We start from the raw sequence: 8,191 nt of genomic DNA, 5'->3' as shown, positions 1-8,191 counted from the left end.
TACGGAAAGTCCTTACACTGGCGGTACCGGTTACCTGCTGGTGAAACTGAAGTACCGGGAATGAATCTTATTTTTAAATTCATGGATGTACAAACCTGCATGCACATATTGATAATAAAAACTATATGGCATCACGATAAACATGCTCGTATATATTTTGAAATTAAGCATTAACATGGGGAAAGCAATTGTTACAAATTTATCTTAAATATGTCATTTTATGCATTCTGTAATCCCATCAGGCTGAAACTGTATGAGTCAATATTCAGATTACAAAGTATTTTTATGAAGAGTAAAGATAATAGTGTTTTTATATTTTAATTTTTTCAATTTTATGCATTCGGTAAATTTGTAAATAAAAAAAATGTGAAGATTGAGACACGAGTGCTTAAAAAACGCCTTGAAGGCTATTAAGTAATTAAAGTAGCATTTTCCATCTTTTGCAACTTATTTGATAGTGCAATTTTATAGCGATAACAAAAAAAAATGAAATTGAAAGTGTGAATTTATTCATTCTTTTTATAGTAAAAAGGAGTTTTTGGGAAAGGCTGTATCTCTTTGTCTGCGCTTAAAATGACTAACTCCAACTTTACTTGTAGATGCTTCATGTGACCTAGCTTAAACAACTATCACATGTTAAAACACCTGGCCATCCGTATAATTTACCCCACAAATCCATTTTCCAACGTAGTAAGAGTAGAGATATCAATTACAGAGCTTTATTTCTATTTTATGCAAAAGAATAGTTATTTTTGTTTTGTAAAATAAGTCTGAAATAATCTTTGTTGGATAAGATGTCGAATTTGATATAGCCACTGTTGAGAACATTCGCATGCATGCATGGAAGTGAATGCACTTAGTTTGAACCACGTTATTGTCCTTAACCTGTGATTTTTTTCATGGGTTTTACATTTGAATTCAGCATTTGTCAATATCTCTTTGTTTTAGCATCAGTATCAATCTCATCAGTGTTGCGCATTATGTTCTTCATTCTGATTTTTGTTTGCATTTACTGTAATATACAAATAAGAGGCTTTAGATACGTTCGTATAGGCATAAGTGTCCAGAAATCAGTAGTTCGCTGTATTTAGATAATTTTGTTAAATTAAAATTTGTAAACTTATATTACTACCTAATTTCCTTTAATTACAATGATACGGGTACTTATCATGCAGTATTGCAAATTACTGAATTAACACAACAAAACAAAAACAAAGCAAAAAACAAACAAACAAAAAACAAACAAAACAAGCATTAACGAAACAAAACAAAAGAAAAAAACAAACAAACATAGCATAGAGTATTGATTTCCCTTTTTTTTAAGTTATAAATATACACGCTTTGTTTTATTCTTAAATCTGTACATAACTGTTTTGTGTTTTAGTGGAATAACCGTCAGATCAATAGATATTATTTTTTTCTTTTCCAGAGAGAAAAGGGACATTGTTTATAAAAGCATTTCAAAGGAAAACAGAACAGAACACTCAGGCAAATACTTGGATATCTTTATTAGATCACTCTATGATGAGTTCCACTACAGTGTAAAATGAAGCTTCTGCTTTTCAGATGGATAGTTACCACCAGAGTTTCCTGGTAAAATGTGCTTACTATTAAAGATTTCATGTACTTTATTTAGTACGTTCTGATTTTTAGAAGCGGTACATTATTGCAGAAAAAAACCATGGAAGGAAGTTCTATAATCGCCAACCAACTTCGAGAAATAGGAGTCTGGATGGTACACCACTTTAATACGATCTCCTCTATATAACTTTATCACCACATTTTGGGTGTATGTAGATGTCCCATCTATTTCACCCCTGGCGATTGTGGTGTAATCGTTTTTTACTATTTGGAATCTGCCGCTCCAGGAGCTTTCATCCATGACGCATCCAATTGCATATATACCCGTCATAGGACATACAAATTCGCCTGTATTTTTGTTGTAGGCGTTGAAATTGTTTATTGGAACATTTGTCAAATGTCACTGTTCCATGAAATAATCGATGATTGCCAACGTATACTATAAAATGCCGGTTTTATTCCTGCAAGTATAAAAATGAGTATAGATTTCCTACGCCGTTCAGATACTCAAAAAAGTAATTACTAGACAAAACAGTGAAGTACAAAGGGAAGCTGCATTTTGAAATTTCCGAAATTTAAATGCAAAGCCTTGAAAGAATCAGGAAAATGTATTTGAATCATGAAAAAAAAATCGGGCAGAATTTGAAAAAAATCTGGAATATGCACGATCGAAAACCTCAAGATTCAACGGGTCCATTTCTTCCATTATGGTCTTATATGCATATATAAACTCTCATTTTGTTTCTGAAGAAGTTTTATGGAGATAGAGATTTAATAAAATATGAAAACAGTTATACGCTCAGTAAAGTTATCTGCCGTTATGTGCTCACTAACTCTGATTGAATGGCATATTTGTTCAAATTACCACACGTACACGAGAAAGTATCGTTAAATCAGTTTGTACAAACATTTTGTTTCTCTGTGTGATATGATCCATTGAGTTGCGGCGTCTATAAATGTAAAATCTCAATTTTGCAAAGCGATTTTACGACATAAATGAGTATCTGATTACTTTTTCTATTGCAATAATTTTGATACAGTATTTAAATTTCCAAGAAGCATACTATTACAAATAAGCAACATATAAGGTATGACCTTTTTTGCATCAGCTGTAAAATGTTGTTTAGCCCTTCCAACTCATACCATGTTACAGTATCTGAACAATTGATAGATCGATGAAATGTGCAATAGAGATTATAAGGGAAATGCGGAATTTACTAAGGAAAACTAGGTAGTCACCATTCAAAAATATGGAATCCTCATCTCCTATTACATATTTACATATTCCAAATTTATCAGCTTAGCTGAAGTTCGAAAGTTTACATCAAACAAAGTTCTTCATTAACATGTATTCTCATTTCACATTAGTCAACACTTATATGAATTAAAGAGAAATGGGAAATTCTGTAAACATTATAATTTTCTATGCTTTTTTTTTTCTTTTCCAATTCTTTACTTGACACTCATATCTTTGTTTCAATTAAAACAAAACAATGTTTAACACAATCAAATACGTTTAGTGTTTGTATTCTGTTAATCTGAAGAATTTTTGTGTTGACATGTCCGGAGTTCTGCCGATATTCAGATACTTACTAAATCAATTCAAGGTTTACCCTCTCGAAAAATAAACTCAAACATTATTTAAGTAAAACATCTTAAATTTCACATTTGCTAAAAGTGTAGAATCAAACAATACTGATTAACACATTTGCTTCTAAATGTTAAGTTTGAAACTGAATTTTCTGAAATGTAGAGCAATTTTGTTTTACATTACGATTCATACTTAAATTGATTTATATTCTTTTTAATTTGTAACTGTTTTTTTAAAGCACAAACATATTAAAAAATGTTCGGCAAAACACCGAACAATATTATATCTACATGTATTTTGTAAGCCAGATTTTAACAGATTCAATGGACTAATCTTGTGTAAAACTACTTGTCCGTAAAGTGTGAATATTGAAAAGAAGAAAGGTTTACCACCGCAAGCGGAGTAATATCCAAACAATTTACATCTGGTGGATTGTCAATGTATTTACTAAAAACTGTAAAACATATACTACGAGTATTTTATTCTACAGCAGGATATTGAAAATATTTTAAATCCGTGGACTGACAAATTGGTGATTGGTTAAATGTTTTCTTGATGTAATACTGATGACCAAAAAGGGACCCTTGGTAAAAAAAAACATCAGAAGCAGTTCCGTTATTTAATCTTGAATTCTCAAAGAAGCAGTATAGGCATTAACCAAACATTTAAATACTTGTACTTTCCACTTATTGTGAAGGATGTTTATATATATATTTTTTTAAATGTTTACTCACCTTTAAGGTTGTCAATTTGTTCTTTTAATTGTTTTATTTTATCATTGATTTGCGTTTCCATTAATCTTATTTTTTCTTCTCCACTCTTAGCTTTTTCTTCTGTTGCAGCTAATTTCACTTTTAAAGCTGCATAGTCAGGAAACATGTCAAGAACTGATTTAACTTTCTGAAGTGATGAGTATCCAAAAAGTGTAACCATTGTCACACACAGTGCTGTGAACTTCATCTTTTGTTACTTATGTGTTGTAATGTGTAAACTTCATAAACTGTGCAGACCAGGTCGGTGAAAGAAGGATATAATAATATTGGTATTACTTTATTCCAAATTACTTTATGTACTGGGAATTACAAAATCAAATGAAGAAATAAATAAGCTTCATAAAAGCATCATTTGATAGCCAAATATAACATAGTCTAAAATTTGATTTGATGTAAAATTTTCAATTTTGATTAGATTCGTTTTCATCGAGGACGAATTCATTATAATTGTAATAAATATAAATTTAAGTTATAACATTGAAAGCATCGTTAGCCTGACAGAAAATTCTATCCAGCAAGGCTGGTGACGTATCTGAACATATGGAACAAGTAAGCACACAGAAATGTCGTCCCAAGTATAAGTACTAGGTCTTGGGTATCAAGACCTAGTCATCGATGAGGTTACTTTATCATGACACTTCGTCCTCTTACATGTTAAGCCTACCTCATATCACCAGTTCATTGTTCATAGCTGGTCGAATGAATATTCTACCGAAAAAGAACTTCGACGTATAATTCATAGTAAAAAACGGAAATGATATCCAAGCAAATAAGACAAATAAGATTGTTTGTTAACAAATTATAAATTCATGAAGGAAAAAAATGAGACCACGATTTATATTTAAAACTGTGAAAAACAACAAACTTACCTTTCTTCTTTGAGTTAATTTGTCAGCAACTTATAAGTGCAGATCTATGTTAAAACTTCTGGCTCTTATATACGTATCTTTATGCACATATTTTGAATTTTGCTTGAACAAAAGGTTGTGTTATTTGATATTTTGCGCCATTCATGTAGAATAATATAATTCTAAATTTGAATTTTAATGCATAGTTTATTTAAATAGTCGAATATTTTATAGCTTTTTGCAAAATATACATATTTTACATAAGCATTAGCATTCGATTAAACATTTTTTATGGTTAAAAATAAATGCCAAATTATAATCTGGTTGACCAATGTTTTTTTAAATATTCTTTACTACAGTATATTAGCTCTCTTGTATGTTTTAAGTAAGAAGCGTCTTTTAACTTGCCGAAAATATTATAAGGAAGCACACTTTAGTCTAAATGTAAGTTAGTTATTTTGTTTTTCAGACGGAGACAGCAGGCATTTTAAACTTGCAAGTTTTGATTGGACTCTTTTGTTGGAGGGAATGTTCGAATCAGCCATACCGTGTTATGACGCTGATTTCAAACCATATAACATACTTGTATTATGGCAAAGATTAATAGAATTTTCACTTTTCATATTTTGTCCTTGTCTCAATTTGCTAAAATGAAAGCCGCTAATGACTCCTTGAGTTATGCTAAAAAAATATAGAAGACATTATTTCTTTTTAGGAGTAGGACAGTAAGAGTACGGCCCCGTGCAGGTCCGGGTGCCAAAAGAAAAGGCCTGCAGCAGCGCTAAGCTTGTCGTAAAAGGCGACTAAGTAGTGCTCAGAACCCTAGCCGGGGGCTAGGCGCTCTGCCCACAGAGCAGTTGGGATGTGTGCCCCAGGTGGTGGAATGGGGTACCCCTGGCGTGTTACATGCTGGGGTTGTCAAGCTATAATACGGACAACCTGACCGCAAACCATAGTGGTGCACCGTGTTGGGAAATATGCCACGTTCCGCGTACGTTAAAGAACCATGCTGTGGTATTCGATAGGAGTGGGAACCTTTGAGCTCCGCCACAGGAGGCTAAATTGTCCGACCCTATCCATCCCCCCTTTTTCTAGTGGCAGTCAAAATTTGTCGACCCTATTATCCTTGTGTCCCATCCCTTTTTTATTTCATCATTCATGATAATTTCATCATCCATTTCATCTTCATTGAATAGCTGAAATATTGCTGCTCGGACGTATAACCCCAACAATTAATCAATCAATCAACCTAACAGTACGCTTCTAAACATTATACAAATGGAATTTCAAAAATTAATGTACTGCTCCTCAAATCTAAACTTCCAATACACTCCATTGCCCATTGCCTTATTCAAAATACAGTATTCACCATATTTGGCTATTTATTCCCCATGCCCCATTATCAAATTATCATTCGTATTCAATATCGCTTATCTGTAGTAAACACTAATTGTAATAAATTTATTTTGTTATTATTTTTTGATAAATAATACCATTTATAGATAAAGTAAAACTATTCATTACCAGTTGATTCCTAATTGTGCAAGAATTTCCCTTTTCCGTGGCATATGCACATATTTCATGGCAGATGCATCTTTATCCCTTGCTCATGCATCTTTTCCATAACCCATGCACTTTTCGTGTGGCTCATGTACCTTTTCCTATAGTTTAAAGTCCCTGTAAATGCAAAGTGTTACCCCACCCATGCAGGTAATGTATTTTTTTTAATATATCGAAAGATATGGGATATGTATTTTTCCACGGAATTGTCTTAATGATCATTTTATTTCCAATGGGATTTAATTTGGGTTCAACAATACTTCGTCTTAATATAATTGTAATTTATTTATGTCTGTATGCATTCACTGTTTTTTATGCATTCGGTATTGGATAGCAGTACGTCGGCAATGTCTGAAACAAAGACTGTTTTGTCTAATCGGCTCAATAATACAGCCCCTGTAATTATACAGCATGAATACTTCCATTTTAAAACGTTATAACTGTTTGAGAAAAATCTCTATTCTTCGATTTATAAACCATTCCTTTACGTGATGTTCGTTATTTAGAATATCCCACGTCGTGTGCACATGAATCACAATAGTAGTTTTAAAAGTTAAGTGACTAATTTGACAAACGTATTTGAAGAATATTTTATTCAAATTTTATATAGAAATGATGTCTAATAAGTTGAAATAATAGTCTCGAGTTGCTATTTATATTATTTTATTATCTCCATGATATGTACATCTGTTAAATAGAACATGCATTTAAGTATCAAATATAATCTATTTTTGCTGTTGATGATTGTGGGAAAGGCCTCATTAGTGGAAATAGGTTTGTTATGATAAATGTCTACATTGTAACAAATATTAAATGAAGATCATGAATCGAAACTCTTAATGAATTTAAAAAAACAAATTAATTCATAAAAACATATTTTACATATACACATTCGATGAGAAACAGGTACTTTGTAGAGGTCCAATGAAATGTTTTTGTCTGGAGGCTCTCACATTGATATTTTTCTATGTCAGTTTTGTATTTCATAAGCCAAAGAGAAAACCCAGAAAACCAAAACGCCAATGATAAATAATGAATATAATGAAAAGACTAAGAGAATAGACACACACACCAAAGATCATAAAATAACATGAATAACGTGCACATAGGAACTTAAGTAAATGAGCGATCCAAACTCAACCAAAAAAACTTGACCAGGTGCACTGGAAGGTTCTCTTCTTTTGTAAATACATTTACCATACTATACCTAGCTTCTCATGTCTGTATAATATCAGTCTTTTGCAGTTTAAACAATTGTTGACTTTGCATTTTGCAAATAGTTGAATGAAACTCATTGCACTGCATAGTTTTGATAAAAGTCACGTACTTTTCGGGTGAGCGTAATACATGCATTTTTGTGATGGCGATTTAAAAAAAAAAATAACTGAGGAAGTAGTGCTCTTATGAAGAGCACAAAAGGTTTCCATTTTGGTGTGGATAGTACATGTATCTGGGAAAACTTTCATTTTATAGTATATGAGGAATGAGGATTGGAGTGGAGATAGTGTATGGGTTTTGAAGATTTTTAATGGGGAGGATGTGGGATCAGTTTTTAAATTTTGTACTGATTTATAAGTGTATTAAAATCATTAGAAATAACAGTTAAATGTTACAGAATAAAAAAACAAATAAAATCTATTTTGATAGCTGATAAGTAATACTCGATATGGATTATTAGTGGGGGTGGGGATTTCTCTATGGGGATTGAGACAATAGGAATGGGGGAAGTATATAGTGTAAGTGAGGAATTTGAACTGTTCAAGAGTTGTTATTTCTATAAATATTTGTTTACCATTTGTTCCTAAATCAGCCTATCCATGATAAAATTAAATAAGAAT

The 8,191-nt window shown here is 31.8% G+C and overlaps 1 long non-coding RNA gene across 1 annotated transcript; it reads right to left on the bottom strand.

Annotated features, from left to right (window-relative positions):
- Nucleotides 1–1,438: 1,438 nt before the first annotated feature.
- Nucleotides 1,439–4,159, bottom strand: LOC148601829 (uncharacterized). The gene is made up of 2 exons (XR_015917235.1): nucleotides 3,907–4,159; nucleotides 1,439–2,042 (listed from the first exon to the last, which is right to left on the bottom strand). It is a non-coding gene; the product is annotated as an uncharacterized LOC148601829 (long non-coding RNA).
- Nucleotides 4,160–8,191: the final 4,032 nt, after the last annotated feature.

Source organism: Perna viridis, chromosome 12, assembly GCF_037379345.1.
Source record: "Perna viridis isolate PV_CMFRI_1.1 ecotype Kerala chromosome 12, ASM3737934v1, whole genome shotgun sequence".
NCBI lineage: Eukaryota > Metazoa > Mollusca > Bivalvia > Mytilida > Mytilidae > Perna > Perna viridis.
This window is presented reverse-complemented; position numbering and strand designations above follow the sequence as displayed.